This window comes from Crassostrea angulata, chromosome 5 (genome assembly GCF_025612915.1).
Source record: "Crassostrea angulata isolate pt1a10 chromosome 5, ASM2561291v2, whole genome shotgun sequence".
Taxonomy (NCBI): Eukaryota; Metazoa; Mollusca; class Bivalvia; order Ostreida; family Ostreidae; genus Magallana; species Magallana angulata.
This window is the reverse complement of record NC_069115.1, coordinates 19,316,059-19,333,647: the sequence shown is the minus strand read 5'-3', so window position 1 is coordinate 19,333,647 and position 17,589 is coordinate 19,316,059. Positions and strand designations below refer to the sequence as shown.

Below are 17,589 nucleotides of genomic sequence, written 5' to 3'. Positions count from 1 at the left end.
AGATATCCTAGAGAAAACACTTGCCGAAAATTGCCAGGAGTTGGGTGTCAATGCAACAGTTCAATTTACGTATTCGTTTTTGTCTTTTCAGGTATGTATTTATGTATATATCAACACGCTGCTTCATTTGTTGCAATATCTTATTGTTGGTCAATATTATAGGCATGGATGTTACTTAATAATTTCGATCTCTCTCCGCCTGTCCTTACAGTCACATGTCATGTTATTTTTACTTTTTAATTAAGACAGATATACTGCCATATATTTTGATGTGGAACATTTTCTTATTTTTCACATCAGAAATAAAACATTTTCATTTTTTCGCTAGGTAAAAGCGAACTTCAAAGCTGAATATCATAATTTCACGAGCTTTAACAATCTGAACGTATGCATCAACTATAATATATATACGTTTCCACATCTTCAAGTCATTGGATCATTATTCGAGAGCGTTACTTGTGGAAATTTAACCACAAGTAATCATAGTTTATCTAAAAATCTACATGTTCTTGACAAACATTATACTTGTCCTCCTGAAATGGAACGCCACAATCTGACGACGTCTGATAAGAAGAATTATACACAATATTGTGGTAACCTTTTTTCTTCATCGCTTTCTCACATATTCTGTATTAGATGAAGTTTTTTGTTAAGTTAAATTTGATGAGAAAATTTTTCGTACAGCAATTGTTTAGATATGGTTATGTTTTACAAATACAGACACAGCTACAATTACTGTATTGGCTACAGAAACAACGCAAATTGGCATGAGTACCCCGGAGAGCCCAACTTTAGGAACTGATGTTTCGTTTAACGGTATTGATTTCAGTATCAGTCAAAGCTCTACTTTAGAAAACGAAGTTTTGTCAAGCAATGAAAATTCCAACATCAGTCCAAGTACAACTTTAAGGTCAAGATCTAGTAAATGAAAGATGCCTACAGGGTTATGAAATTAAGATATAAATTCTTTTAATGATGCTTCATAACAATATCGTTGTTTCATAGGAGGTACCGGGGCTTAAATTTTTGGTAAACACAATGAAAACCCATGTTTTAAACAACAATATTCTATGAAATATGAAGGATAAAAGTAACAAATCTCGGAGTTTTGTCCATTTTAGACAAATTAAATTTTTATCTACACTGCCTACAGTCTCTCCAAAAACGGCATTAAACAAGCTCTTGACCTCCTCTTTGAAATGATGTCAAATTGAATATAGGTACCGGGATAACTTTTCCCGTGACTGAACATAGAATGTCAAAATATTGTTTTATTTCCTACATAATTCCTTTAACCCTTTAACCCCCATTGACGCATTTGGACGCACTTTGGTAATACATGTATTAAAAGTTTAATTACTCGCTTATTTTATATCGTATGCTAAAGAACTAGATATCAAAAGAAAATACAAATCCTCGGGAAAACAGGAGTAATTAAAGAAAAATGATTAATAACTTAAAAAATAAATCATAGTTAAAATTTAAAATCATTTTTAGCTCTTCATTTTGAATGCGCATTGTCGGACAAGGGCGGCTTTTACAGCTCGAAAGCACCGATTTAAATAAAAAAAAAATCCCCGTAATTATTAAGTAAACAAGTAATACACCACTTTTTATAATATCCTTGATATTTTTTATACACGTTTCATGTGATTTTTTAGAAGAACAAAATTATAAACAGGGTTCAATAGTAAATTACGTTGTTGTACATATATTTTTTAGTTTTCATCCACGCCGTGAAGGCTAGTATCGATTGCATTACGTATTTATATTTGTATATAAAACTAAAATGGATCAAGCTAGTAACTGCTTCTTATAATCATATATATTTTGTCAACATTTTATAAAATACGAAGTCCTTTGCCGAGATCACAACAAGCTGAATTTATCTCCCTTTCCCGTTACTACGCTACAATGTAAACATTGAACAAGCGCGGGATTTCTGAGTTTGATATGGAGAACAGTTCATCAGATGACGATAGCGATACCTTGTCTGAGGGTTCAGATCTCCAGCTATTTAGTGAACATGAATTTTCATCGAACACAGACAGTGACGATGATACACAGCAGACAGAGTCATCAATGGAGCCTGACAGCCAACAAACAGAAGCAACTGATGATGACTTCTGGTCTTACGATCTCCACCCAGTGGACATAGCACCATTTACTGAACAAGTAGGCCCAGATCATACTTTACAGCCTGACGATGACTTGTTGAAGTATTTTTATCTTATGATAAACGAAGATTTCTTTGAAACCGCGGCTCAGGAGAGGAAATGACTCGCAAAGGTTCCCGCGATTCGATTTGGTACCCCACAACTAGCCCAGAAATGAAAGCTTTCTTTGGACTGAATATCATCATGGGAATAAATCAGTTACCTCGCATCGATATGTACTGGTCGGAAAACCCATTTGTTGGTAAGTAAAATATATGATTTGTATTGCATATATTGCAAGAAATTCACTAAAGCTAAGCCGCTTGTACGATATAAAATACACCAAATTATATTGAAAAAAAAATAGAATAACAAAAACCACAACAACAACCTGCCACACAGAAAGAGTAATTTAAATAATATACCCCCTAAGAATTAATATTTTTGGTTTTCATTCTCCCAGGAAATGAAGGTTTCAAGAAATGCATGACAAGGACAAGGTTTGAAAAATTGCTGCAGTATCTGCACATAAATGACAACCAGGCTCAAGCACCTGCTGGATCACCATCATACATGGTTTTGCTTTGGTTTATACAAAACTAATTTCTTTTTGTGAGGGAACTTGATATATTTTTGTTTGCTATTATTATTTTTTTGTAAAGATTGTAAAGACGCATTTGTAAAAAAAAATTAGCAAACAGAAAAGCATGTGCTAAAAAATTCACATTGAACAAATACTGGAAACAATTTTTATATGATTCATTTCCTTTGGTAATAAAACTTGGTCCCTCATGTGAGTGATTCTAACCGAAACGTGGATTGCACAGGGAGAAAAGTAAAAAAAAATCCAGATGAAATGTAAACTGGATCATTTTATCTTCAAGTTGTTTGAAAGTAATATAAATTGTATTTGATTTTGATTTTCATAGCTTACTTCTATTCACATACCATTTTACTTAGAAAATAACATGAACAACCAGATGTAAATGACATGTCCTAAGTCACAATCAGTGGTTCAGTATTAGTAGAGTCTTGGCATGTCAAGTTTTGGATCATGGTTTAGAGTTTTGACTGAAACCGAAATATCAAAACTAGAATACAAAACTACTAACTCAGTGAACAAGTATATTACATGTATACACGGATGCAGAAATTCTGTTTGCCAGGGAAGGGGTGGGTGGGTTCCAAGATCTATTTTTAGTTACGGTACTTTACTATGTGAACTATATAACTTTGAATTTTTCAAAGGGGGTGTGGGCTTGCAGTTGAAATCCTCCACCACCCCCCTCCCAAATACATTTTAGAATACATGTTTTATTACATTTCAGACTTCATAAAATCAGACCACTTACCGACATGCCAAGAGGAAATTTCCAGAAGTTTTACAAACCAGCTAAGTGTCAGAGTATAGATGAAGGAATGATAAGGTACATGTCATGGCATTTCATCCTTGCTCTTGTTCTATCCGCTTTCTAAACGCAACTTGTTAGCATAATGCTAGTGAGAGCTGCTTGGGTCCTGGCCTTGATTTCCAGTCAAGCCATATATTTTCATTATATTTATATGTTCATTCTTCCTTTCCTACTACATTACTTTATCCAGTATGCATAGATTTGCCTATATTATGATTCAATTCTCATATTCTTACAGGTACAAGGGACACCATTATGCACAGCAGTACACGCCAGGAAAACCAATAAAGCGCGGTCTAAAGGTATTTCAATATTTATAACTTTTGTAATCTTCATATCTTTTTTCAAAACCTTGGATTCCCTTAGTGATCATTATTTTTTAAAAAATATTTTAAAAGTTTTATTTTTAAAAAACCCCAGTAAGTTTACTGACACTTTTTATGTGAAATTGAAAAAATATTGAAACGTTAAATATCATAAATGTTATGACATGGAAACTTTATTTTCATGTAGATATGGATGAGATGTGAACAAAGTGGCTACACCAATGATTACAGAGTGTATCTTGGTAAACATGATTCAATGTGTGGCCCATCACTAGGGGAACGAGTCGTCAAACATTTATGCAAGCCACTGAAGTGGAAAGGTCATCATGTGTTCTTTGATAGGTAAATTATTGTCAGAATGTCAGTCTGTTTACATGCAAGTTAAAATGACTTTTTATGAACAAAGGTTATAAGAATTTCAGAGTTTATGCACCATAAATTTGCTGTGACACAGAATAGGTTTTATCAGTTGTGTGTTTTATCTAATTTTTATTTTTTTTTTTTTGGGGGGGGGGGGGGGGGGGCTTCTTTTTCTAGAGATGCATGAAACGCTTGAATGCTACTTCATTTATTTGCAGGAAATGTGACACATTTATGTTCTTGTGAAATAGAAAACTTTTGTATACTTCTACTATATCTCTACTAGTATGTCTCTGCTATATTGACAAATATGTAAACCAATGGCAAAAGTTTTGAATTACAATCATGACCCTATTCATACTACTCAATTTTTAGGGGATTATTTACATATGTTTACATTCTATCCTGTCATAGTTGCTCGAGACTGAAATGGGAATGGGTAAAATATTGTCTCTGATTATTAAATTAAGTTTGATGTCTCATTTTGAAATGACTAAATTTATAAAAGGAACATACAATTACGTGTCTCGTGCATGCAGTCATATTTTTAACGACTTTATAAAAAATCAGAATCAGTCCATCAGTCATATGACTTTTTCTTAATCTTATTTTATTAAAATTTTGAAACTAAGGTGGTATGGGACACTTCCATGTTGTGACGTATTGTTTATCGAAATAAACAATAAAACCAATTGTAATTATATAAGTAGCTAGAGTCTTTCCCAATATTGTCACCTAACAGCTTAGTATAGTGAGTTAGAGGGATTGCTACGAATATGAAAGTCATGAGATCGAATCCGGCTGGGGATTTTACAATTTTTACCTCTCAGATAGAATATTTTTAAAAGCTATTTTTTGGTTGAATATTGTAAAATTTGAAAATTTTAAACCGTTGAAAGTATGTCAATTACAACTTATTTTAATCCACATTAATATTGACAGATGTCCCATACCACCTTTAGTTCATTTTATTGTTGGTTTTCTTTTCCTTCAGATATTTCACTTCTATTCCTCTTCTCCAAACTCTTGAATCCTACGGTGTATATGGTTGCGGGACTATAATGGAAAACAGGAAAGGGTTTCCCTCACAACTGAAGAACCCACACCTTCCTGAGAGAGGAGATGCTGAACAGATGCAACATAATAACCTTGTTGCCACCGTATGGAATGATGCTAAACCTGTACGTAGTTTTTATGTGGTAAAATAGGTGTTGTATTTGTAAAAGTCTAGGTTCAGTGCCTATCTCTTTTACGTGAAAAAAACAATGGATATTTGTGAGAGTAAACATGTTTTCAAATGATTCAAAAGACAGGGTTATTTAATTTTTCATATAAATTTAATCTCAGGTTCACATTGCATCTACAACATCTGACCCTCTCGGAGATGGCCCAGCTCAAAGAAGGGTTCGGGGTGGTGGTGTTATCATCATTCAGCGCCCGCCTGCAGTTGAGCACTACCAACAGCACTACTATGGTGTAGACAGAGCACAGCAATACAGATCCAAGTGTCCAGTTGGCCGTCCATCCAAAAAGTTTTGGAAGTATCTGGTCAACTATATTTTTGAAATTTCTCTGATCAACACATTCCTTCTTTAGTTTGAAACCCCAGGAACAAGAAAACCAACAAAACATATCTCTATGGTTGACTGCAACTTGTCTATCGCAGAGAAACTTAATGGTGATTTCTCTAGCAGAAAGCGGGCACCTTCATGTGGAAGGGGAGTTGCAGGTATAAGTGTTGCTAACATCAACCGGCACATCAGCACAAAGTTGACAAGACCGCGAGGAAGATGCAAACAGTGCAAGAAGAATGGCAGAAGAAGTGACACATTTTTTGGTTGTAGCATTTGTAATGTACATCTGTGTAGAGGAGCTTGTTTTCAGGCCTATCACACTTATCATCACTTGCTTATGGAATAGGTTTATATATCATGTAATGTCTGTTTATAATTGCATGTTTTGTTCAAATAATATGTGTCTAATTTATTTGGTGGCTCCAAGCACTTATCTAATCCACTCAAATGGTTTGCCTTTTTTCAAAGGTGATTTTGTCGTGTACCATGTATTTTTAAAACCTAAATCTAAAAAATAATCGAAATATGTTATTGAAAAGAAATAAACTATTCATCACTGTGTGTTGGTAACTGTTGCCATGACAACCATTTTTAATTTATGTACATGTATTTAATATTTCTATTGTATACTAAAGCTGAATTCTTTATTCATTGTTTTTCTTGAAAAATTGATAAAGCTTCTTGGTTTCTTTCCATATGAATTTTGTTGTATTCATAATGAAATAATTTTATTGATAAGCTTGTGGTCTTGTTGCTATGGTAACTATTGTTTCTGCGTTTTCAAGGATGTATTATTAGAAAAAAAAAACATATCGTCAGTAACATTATAAACCACATTGTAGACTGTTATTGCCTTTTTTGGGTCACTAAAGACACACTTTGAAACTTTATTACAATTGTTGTTACTTTTTTTTTGATCAGAAAATGCCAAATGTTGCGCAAAGCAACATCAAAAAAGTTGTTTCAAATTGTTTTGATTAGAACTCCAGCTGTTCAATAATACTTTACAATGTATTTTTATGTAGAATATTCTGTATATTACTTTATCGTTCAATATGGTATCAAAATATTCCACTATTCAATGAAAAATTTATGAAAAAATATTATTTTATGATTTAAGCCTAAAACGTTGCCATGGCAACCGCATATTTGACTTTTTTTTAATCAAATTTAAAATCTGCAAAAAAATGTGTTTCATTCCATATAAGGTTGTTTGAGTAAAAAAATTACCAGTATAAAGTTAAATTCAATTTGTTATTATATAACTTGATTTTGGTAAATTGTGAAAAGTTCTGGGGGTTAAAGGGTTAAAGCCGTAAAATACGGGAAAAGATTCATAAAATAAATCATGACGTCATAATGGTTCTAGCATTAAAAAGACACTCATTTACTACATCTTGACCTTAAACATCTAAGTTTCGTCAAACGAGAAAAATATCAATCAAAGCACAACTTAAAGGACTGAGGTTTCGTTAACCGATCAAAACTCTAATATCAGTCAAATTACAACATCTACAACGTTTTCCAGTAAATCTGATTTAAAAATACAATCAAGTAAGCATTTAATAACATAGAGAATGCAGTTTTGCGACAAAATGCATCATGTGTTTGGATATTGTCAGGCGATTGATATCGCATATCGGAAACAATGTATAATATATTACATATACATGTAGTTTGTATACATAAATGCAATCAATTCTACTAAATTATAAATACCTATGTTTTAATCATTAGAAGAATTATGCGTTGTTGTTTTTTTCAACATTGGTTAAACCAAAGTTGTTAATGTTTCATGAACCGTTTATTTTTTATTCTTTTTCAAGTTATATACATCGTCGCACCCGCTGGAGGAGTATTTCTGATCTCTATTATAATCATTTCAATAGTTCGCTTACGGAAGAGGTACGATTATGATCATTTATATTTTTTCAAAAATATAATGAATTTGACATTAAATAGATAAAAACAATGTTCAAAGTCATCTAAATTCCTTGATATTTGTATAGAATAAAGGATACTGAAAACTTGACAGATGATATTAAAATGAAACGACAAACAAAACACAGGAAAAGACAATACCAGCTTTAAGGGAGAAATGATAGAAAACGAACTTTACAAAAGTGTAGATGACGTGTTAGATTGTGATGGTAATGGGTATAATACAGAGGCTATGATCATGATGGGTAATTCTTCCGCAACATGCGCTTTAAAGAAGAAAAGCCGAACACGTATCCGTGTAAGATATCAAAATGCATAGAAGAGCGGCTCAATGTTGCGTTTGATTATGACACGGATGGCGATTTAGATGAAAAAGCAGGATATATTTTCCAGACACCAAATCATGATTCTGAGAATGCTTGCCAGAACACTGTAGTCCACAAATCTAGGAAAATGTAAATTTATTTATTGTAAATGTGGTTTTATTAAATGAAATTTAAATGATCGGAATTTTGATTTGTGAGCCAATTTTAAGATTTTGGAACGCATGTATATTTCTTGCTGTGTTCCTTGTATTCATTTCTGCGAAACTTAATTTTTTTTTTTATAAAATGTCAGATGTAACAAGAATAAGAATTTTTTTCGTATAATGTATGAAAGATTTTACTGCATGATATAAAATGTAATGAGAGATGTAATAATGATTTAAATAACATGTATGATATTTACTGTATTTCATTTGCTCCGAGAAATGCCGAACTAAGTTTACTGTCTTATATGTTCGCGTATGTTTTTATTAAATAATCGCAGAACATATTTCAGTGTTACACTAACATTGACATGAATATTGCCTGAGCGGCACTTTTTGTCACTTCAAAAGAATCACTGTTCAGCTTCTGTAGATGTATCATAAGTTCTTATTGACCCTCTTCTATATTTTATAATAAATTTGATATAAAAATAAATTATTCTTTCTATCTTAAAATTAGCATCTTGAAGACTATTCCTAAGTTAATCCTTTCTTTATCCCAGAATAATGATTAAAACATATTTCAGCTTAAAGTCAACAAGTTAAGAAGTTAGGTACATATTTACACATTTTGATTGCACGTTGAATTCCATTTTATTTATCAACAAATATCCTTTACGCGAAGCTACGCAATGCGATTAACGAATTATTTTGATGTCAGCTTGACTCAATTAGTGTTAGGTCATCGGATTAAGTTTCTTTGTTAGACCTGATCTTTTAGGTATCTTTTCTGTGAGAGGCCTCCGAGAGGTAATCTGGGTATATGTATCTCTATATATATTTTTGTTGTTTTGATAATTACCCCTTTGTCGAACCCTACCTCGACCAGGCTGATTTTTGTATCCAGTGCCCAGCGCGTCACTTTTTGCTGGACACTTAAGAATAAACGATGTAAACTTTATTAATGAAGCCTTGGTCATTATTTCAGGTAGGAAACTATATTTTTATTTTTATGTATACCATTTATAAGTATGCAACTTCCAATTTTATAATATACAATTATTTAATGCTTGAGCAGTCAATAGACCAGAATATTTTCCCCGAGGTGCAGGGAACAGCTCAGTATGATCTATTGCCCGAGGCCAACGGCCGAGGGCAATAGATCATACTGAGCTGTTCCCTGCATCAAGGGAACAAATTCTGGTCTATTGACTGTTCAAGCATTAAATAATTGTTTTATTACCTAATTCCTTTTTTAGTTTTCGGGGTTTACAATTTGCATATTGCAGATGGTTTTCGTGCCATTATTCAATATACTCAGATTTTTTTTCATCTTTTACATGCACAAAGCCTGTTGCATGCATTACAACATCTCAATTTAATATTAGTTTACTCAAAGAAGGGGGAGTCTTCAACCCATTAGATTTTAATTAGTCTTTTACCTCATATAAAGCTTTAAACCTGTTGATTATTTGATACTCCATTTTGATAACATTGTATTTGGTTTCACCAAGTACTAAAAACAGTGTCTATGTAAAGGAATATACATTCCCCGAGAACTATCGAAAGGATGTACATGTAACATTGACATACCCGCGTCTAAAATACGTTGCCGGTCCAATAGATCGCAGTCTATTGACCGGCGGTCCAATAGATCGAAGTCTATTGACCGGCGGTCTAATAGATTGCCGTCTATTGACCGGCAGTTCAAAATAGATGCAATTATTTAATTTGTAATAAAACAACAAAATCCCTTTGATTAGGTAATAATTTGATTTATTTGTGTTTATTTGGTTTAATGCTTCTTGTACAATATTTTCATAGAGAGCATGAAAATACAATTTGTATATTCGGGTTGCTTAATTTGTCACAAAATGTTATTCAGATCTTTGTTAAAATGCATTCAAAGATTCATTTTAACTATCATTAACAAAATTACTTTTGATTTGGTAAATCTATTTTATTCTGTTAATTTCAAAATTAGTAAGTTAAAATCTTTATTTATTTTCTTTGTGAATTTTTTCTTTCCGGAAAAACGCATGTGGCGTGATCAGTTTTAAATTTACTAATTAATCATTTTAAATAATAATTCAAGGATACGCTGTTGTTGATTACTACTCAATTACAACTCTTGTGTCTTTTTGAGATTCAGAAAACTAAGTTACTCAACATTTGTAAAATTGCAATTTCACATTCCAGATATTGTCACGTGACCGGTTTAGAGTTTATATAATGTGTTTATGTTTCCGCACAAATGGAAAGTTGTACGCTGACAGGATATTTTCCACGAAATATGTGTTTTTCAATTATTTGCAATGACCGGTTGTTCACAGAACAATGTGTTAGTATTGATATGTCTTTTAATACAATATTTTAGCAATTTCGTAGCATCGTTGTAGTTTTGTTTGTTTTTATACTCAGGTACATGTGCACTTATGTCTTTGACAACTGAAATTTGTATACTTCCAGGTGTTATTTGCATAGATAGGTTTTTCTATTTCTTAGTCCCATTCGGTGTTTATTACAAGGCTCCAACGGATGATTATTCCCATTATTAAGGATCCACCCTTTATTTTTCTTATTTTTTCATGTTGATTGGTACTTATCAATTCTTCTTCATAAATAGCGTACCTCATCATGGTCAAGCAAGTTCTCCATTTAAGTTTATTTCCCCATTTGTTTAGTGATTGTTTAGTGTATTTGAACATCCATTGTCATTTGATATTATATGCACATGTGAATCATAGATTCTAATTGATGTGGTCAGTAAATATCTTAACTTAAAGATTTTGTTTCATATTGTTTTCAGTGCAAAGACTCATTGTTTTATTACCTATGTTTTTATATGTCATCTTATATCTTATGACTTTTTGCTGGACACTCAAGAATAAACGACGTAAACTTTATTAAAGAAGCCTTGGTCATTATTTCAGTTGTCACCGGATAGGCACAAAAAACCACGGGTGACACGTGTACGCGCACGGATCAGCATTATCCCAGTTTAGTAAAAGTAAAAGCAAACGAATACCACATTGCCGGGAATACATATCGCACAACCTGTTGCTGCTTTCAAATAAATCTTAGAGCTATCACACATGTACATCTGTTTTGCTTTTGTAACGTTGATCGAAGTACGTATTACACATTCTAACCACTGTTACAAGTGCCCTTTTTGTTTGGAGATATATTTAACGTTAACATATGAATCAGATCAGGTTTGTAAAAACTTGTCCAAGGGAAACTTTAAGCAAGCCTGTAAAATAAATTAATGTATCGGCAGCAGGAAGCAATGCATTTTATGAGACAATTTTACCGGATAGATAATATATGGCAACCAAAATGATACATGAACGCAACTCGCATTTCAGTGATGAAAAAATGACAATAACTAACTGTCAACCATTTCAAAAATCCATAAAACGAAATACAAATTCAAAGCAGAGCAACACGGACCTCTAAAAAGTTAGAGGTAGGATCAGGTGCCATGGAGGAGTGAGCTTCCTCTGCTGACCGGTCACACCCGCCGTGTGCTCTTTATCGTAATCGAAGGGGGAGGGGCGGAAAAGTCCGTAGACAAGTAGGTGGTTAATTATGGTCTAACAATTAGTATGAAAAACGAGAGTCTGCATGCGACCCAGTGGAAGATTGCATTTGCTGACAAGCTCGTTGTATCATAGAACTTACGAAACGATGACTTCAAAGATGACGTATGAAATTAACTGAGAGACAAAAACACCATATAATACAGTTCTATCTACTTTTTATTTGTGTCAATTATTTTTTATTTACTTAAACAATGCTCGTTTTGAAAGTTTATTAAGTATCATTTGTCATTAAGTAAGGTTTCAATTTTACTTTTAATTTGTCAATGTTTGAATTGAACAACCTCATGTGGACAGAATGGCGGCATTATACGATCTATAGGCCAATGCAGGCATTGGACGACTGATGGTCTAGTAAGCCAATGCAAGCTTTGGACGACTGATGATCAAGAGTCAATGCAGGCATTGGACGACTGATGGTATAGAGTTAATGCAGGCATTGGACGACTGATGGTATACTAAGCCAATGCAGGCATTTGACGACTGATGATGAAGAGTCAATGGAGGCATTGCACGACTAATGGTATAGAGTCAATGCAGGCACTGGACGACTGATGGTCTACCAAGTCAATGCAGGCATTGGACAACTGATGGTCTAGAGTCAATGCAGGCATTGGACAACTGATGGTCTAGAGTCAATTTGGGCATTGGACGGCTGATGGTTTTAAGCCATCTTGACCATTTTTCTGGATTTAATGCAGGATTATTTCACCTAATGGATGACATTTTGTTTGTTTAGCGATGTTTTAATGAGAAAATCAAAGCATGAGATGTACTTTAAGTGATATTAAGAATTAATGAAGGAAATTAATAGACAAGTATTTGGAGTCGTTGCTTGCTTTGAACATCCTATGCATAAAATAAGATAATTCTACATATAACGTCCTTGTACATTTGTCTTTTTTGTTCAACAGGATACTGCATGTAACATAACTTCAATTTCTGAGACATAGCTTGATTTTGATTTAAAAGAAAGCAAAACACTTGTTTTAATTCATCGTTTTTGATGGGTAATATTGTTTTTAAAAAGTGCTCTATTACAAGACCGGACCATATAATTCCTGGTGTCTACTCCAATTACAGTTAGACCTTTCTTTACTCAAGCTTGTAGTGCTTCACCTGAAAGACATAAACGTAATAAATAAACACAAGGTCTACATGTGTATGTTGCCTTAAATGCACAGTTCAGAACCAGTTTATTATATGTATATCTAATTAGGTTTGTTTCTAATATGCCTTACCTTTTGCACAGTGAAGTACCCGTAGAATTCCATTTTTTGTGATGCTTAAAGGAGTAGCTTTTCATAGAACGCTGACTTAGTATTTCCTTCAATCAGGGCTGACAAACCGTTGATGCCTGTTTTGCTGGATGTGATGCAGAGAAATGGCTGGGTGTAGTTACCTTTAATGTATTTGCTCAAGTTAAAATATTTAACTTTAAATTAGTTTCAGGTTAAAAATTAACTTTAAATTATCTTCTTCTTTTTTTTACATGTTGAATTACTTAAAAAAGATTGATGTTTCATGTTACAAATGATTACTGATACAATTTGTTTTAATTGCAATGAATTGGGCCTATTTCATAGTTTAAAAGTTTAATGAAATGTTTTGTCTTTAAAAGATTTGCAACTGTACCCACTTTTGCTGTTGAAGAGGACAACCGCCAGTGTAGCTTTGTTTGGATACATTTATTCTAATCCTTTCTTTGTGTCGCTGACACTGGCCAACGATGTTGTTAATACAATGGTGTGTTTCTCATTTAGTGAAGGGAGGTCCATACAGATTCTGAGAAGTGTTTGCCACTCAGACTTGATAGGTTTAAATAAAACATTTCTCTAAATTTGCGGGCGTAAATATCAGTAAGTTGAATGAAAAAAATTAATAAATTCACCTACATGTAAATACCAGCAATTATTAAAATCAATATATACAACTACGAGCATTAAATTTAAAAAAAGAGAAGAAAGGCTTGAAGTGCTTATATTGCATGTCTCAAAAAATCTTGTTCAAAACAATCTGTAGTTTATTGTCACAAAAAGTACTTACTTTTTCCTCATTGAATACAATGACATCAACAGGTATTTCTAGGCTGCCCCTTTTAAGAAATGAAATGGATCATCTTGAAAAACAAGGTTTCGCCCTTGAAGAGGGAACTTTCAGTTTCCTTTCCACAAACTGACGGAGCCTTTCCCCTGGAACACCCCTTTTAACATCCCTGAAAAGAAAGAATATCAGGTGGTTAAACATATATAATTTAAGCCTATTTCTTTTTATCTTTCCTTCACCAGATTTGGTACAGGCATGTATCAGCAAGAGTATCCTGAATATGTCTCCTATGTATTTAAGCTTTAAAAATTGGTCACATTCAAGCATAGTTGCATGAGGTAAGATATACCTTTGTACATATCCAATGAAATGGCTAAGTTCTTCTTTAGCCTCCTCCTCTGTTGACCAAAATGTATCTAGTGTTTTTTCACCACGACAATTTGGTCAACTTCCACGAGGCATACTCTATGTTCCTAGTTCCTTTTAGATATGCTGCTTCCTGTTTAAAATCATTTTGGAATCAGTTAACGTTGGTTTTTTAAATGCCTTCTTTAAGAGAAATGGACGGTTGTTACCATTAAATTAGACTATAAAAATCTGACCTTAAAAAGAGCTTTGGGTAATGATATTGGGAAAATGTAGTTCAAGGCAAAAAATGGAGTTTTTTTTTTTTTTATAAATAACTAAAACTAAATAATATTTAATATGGCTAAAATGATTCCATCTAACTTTTTAAAATTAAATTTGTTGACAATCACACCACTTTGGAATACAGTAACATATATTCATACAATATCAAATACTAGTACCATCTTCAATATAGTATAACCTGGATTGGGGCAATTTATGCTTTATAATCCGCAAAGTTCATTCCTTATAATTTAATTATCTGTTATTTGGTGTACAGACTGAGTCCGTTTAACTTTTAAACATGATATTGATCTGTGCAAACCAGGTTATACACATTTAACTAAAATTTTCTATTCAATCAAATGCCGCCTTACAACCAGAATTAAATTATATTTGTATAACCTGGTTTGCATGTCACAGGACACGTCACAATGCATTAAAGTCGAAAACGTACTAATCCGTGTGACGTTAAGTTTGAATTTTGAACAGATTAATATTATTTTTAAAAGTGAAATGCACTCGATTTGTACAAGAAAATAAAGAAAATTAAATTATAAGAAATGAACTCAATATCTTATTAAGTTATACTTGTATAACCTGGGTTGGAGCAATTTCAGCTTTCTTATAATCCGCAATATATATTAAGTTTTTGTTCATAATTTTGAAAAATGATAATGTTAAGCCTTATAAATCTTAATTATGATTTGATCAACACCTTTAGTTTATGGTTCTGCAAGTTCCCTTGCGGATAGATCTCATAGATCAGCAACATCCTCTGTAAACATGGCCACTGGCACATGAAATCAAAAAGATAGACTGGTAACTAGAAATATCCTTCAAAACAGAGTTAAAAATGTTGTTAATTTAAACTATATATATAAATCAATAATTAAGATAACATTTTTTTCTTACGGATTTATTAAAAATTACATACTGATCCAAGAGAGAGAGAGAGAGAGAGAGAGAGAGAGAGAGAGAGAGAGAGAGAGAGAGAGAGAGAGAGAGAGATGTTGCTGGCATCTCATTCTCCATTCCTTTGTGTTTTCACACCTGGCTGACTCCACATCAATGTCTGATGGCTTTAGACTTCTGAATAATTTGACCTGATATAGTGGTTTAGATAATTATACAAAAAACTGTATAATAGATAATTGATACTGTAACAGAAGAACAGATGAAAAAATTACGGACCAGTACGGTATTCAAACCAAGCCCCCCATTAATCTCTAGTCTGGTGATCTCTCTCTCTCTCTCTCTCTCTCTCTCTCTCTCTCTAAACAAGTCATTTATTTTTTTCTCGTACAAGTTTCTGAATAAATTCTGCTTCATAAGAATACAAAAATAGATCTGCTAACAATGGGGCACAATTGGTACCCATGGGAATTCCAACAGATTGTTGGAAGACTTGATTTCCAAAAACTACATAGATGTTGTCGATCAGAAACTCGCGCATCTTTTTAATGTCAACTTCAGAGTACTTGTGTGTCCAATCAGAATGGTTTTTAACAAAATAATTTCTTAGATTTCCAATGACAAGGTACGCATTTTTATGACTTCAACTTTTATGGAAGAAACAACTGAAGATGATATCAAAAAGCCTAGATTTTCATTTGTCATGGAGAATGATTGTATAAAGCGTTGAAAATCGTAAGATTTGATGTTATTGATTTTGGTAAGATTTTGTGACCTCAAAGTTTCTAACAATTCTTCAGAGCTTTTAAGTATCCACATCTGATTCACACCACTTCTGGAGTATATTGTTGTACAGTACTCTTGAAGTTTCTCCTTCAATACTGTAAGAATTTCAGTAAGGAGTAAAGAGAGAGGTTTGGTAGAACATTTGCTGGAACCTGCTCTATACCTTTGTTTGTAAGCACTTTTGTGAAGCTTTCGAATCCAGTACGAGGGTTGTCCCAAAATAATGTAGACAGGACACATAATTTATAATCTTTTCACAGCAATTTCATTAGACTTCTGTGTTTTTTTCAATGACCCTTTGGCAAACAATGCTGAAAAGTTCAAATCTGTACTTTTTTTATTTCTCGAGAAAATGAATAATTAGTAACAACAAGTTTTGTCAGGCGGCGCAATATGCGACGTCGAAAATTTCCAGTTTTACGTTGTTGCTAAACCCTCCATATCGCTTACGATAACATTTACGTTTTATTTCTGATAATGTCTTAGAAATTATATTATCTTTGAACATGTACCCTGCTTGCACATTCAATATATATTTCTAGTTTTGTATTTTTTAAACATTTTCTAAGTACAAACGATCTGTCGGCTCCAAACTTGCCCCGTATTACTTGTTGTCTAACGTCCGTCTTACCGAAATGTGTCGTTCAACATTTTGACGTCCATTGATATCGTTCGGGGTTTCTTTTTTCCACTTATTGTCATCATACTTGTTCAAATAGTTTCAATGTTGTTTAACTACTTATTCACAAAACGCATTTCTCATCGATTTTGTTAATTTCATTTACTTCCGAAGCCGCTTAGGATTTATTTCATGGTCTTTACAAAATTGTATCAGTTACTGCTGCGCCGCCTTACGCGCTGACAACGTCATTTTATTACCAGTTAACTTTTCAACTTGTCACAAAACGCGCTATAAAATATTTAAAAGTTTTGTTATAGCCAAAACATTTTCTGAGTAAATAATAGAATTATTATCAAATATCAGTGTATGTTTTATTTGAATTTTTTCATTCGAAAAGTAATTTTCCTCCCAATTTTCAATTCAAAATGTTGATTTTAACTTTTTGTTTTTGACATTGCGCCGCATGTCGAATTTCTGATCTAACATGCTTTCATTTCACTATTTAATCTCAAACAATGTTCAATTTTAAAACATTGTTTGAATGCAAATTTCTTGAACCCTTTGTGGCACAAATTTCATCTTCCTTTGTCTTCGATTAACTGAATAACGCCACTTGTCTACGCTATTTTGGGACAACCCTCGTACAAATAAGGTAAAACAAATTCATTTCGCTGATTGGGGATATTAGAAATATCCAAAACCGATTTATGATTTTGAAGTATCTCCTGCTTGAAAAGGCTGCTATGGGTGTAA

General features: G+C 33.0%; 1 long non-coding RNA gene and 2 pseudogenes across 1 annotated transcript; 2 read left to right on the top strand and 1 right to left on the bottom strand.

Annotated features, from left to right (window-relative positions):
* The first annotated feature begins 726 nt into the window (after window positions 1-726).
* On the top strand, window positions 727-8,053 carry LOC128185550 (uncharacterized). The gene is made up of 3 exons (XR_008243825.1): window positions 727-816; window positions 7,655-7,733; window positions 7,838-8,053. It is a non-coding gene; the product is annotated as an uncharacterized LOC128185550 (long non-coding RNA).
* LOC128185548 (piggyBac transposable element-derived protein 4-like) lies at window positions 2,033-6,263 on the top strand (annotated as a pseudogene).
* A 4,681-nt stretch (window positions 8,054-12,734) lies between the features above and the next one.
* On the bottom strand, window positions 12,735-14,698 carry LOC128185193 (uncharacterized; annotated as a pseudogene).
* Window positions 14,699-17,589: the final 2,891 nt, after the last annotated feature.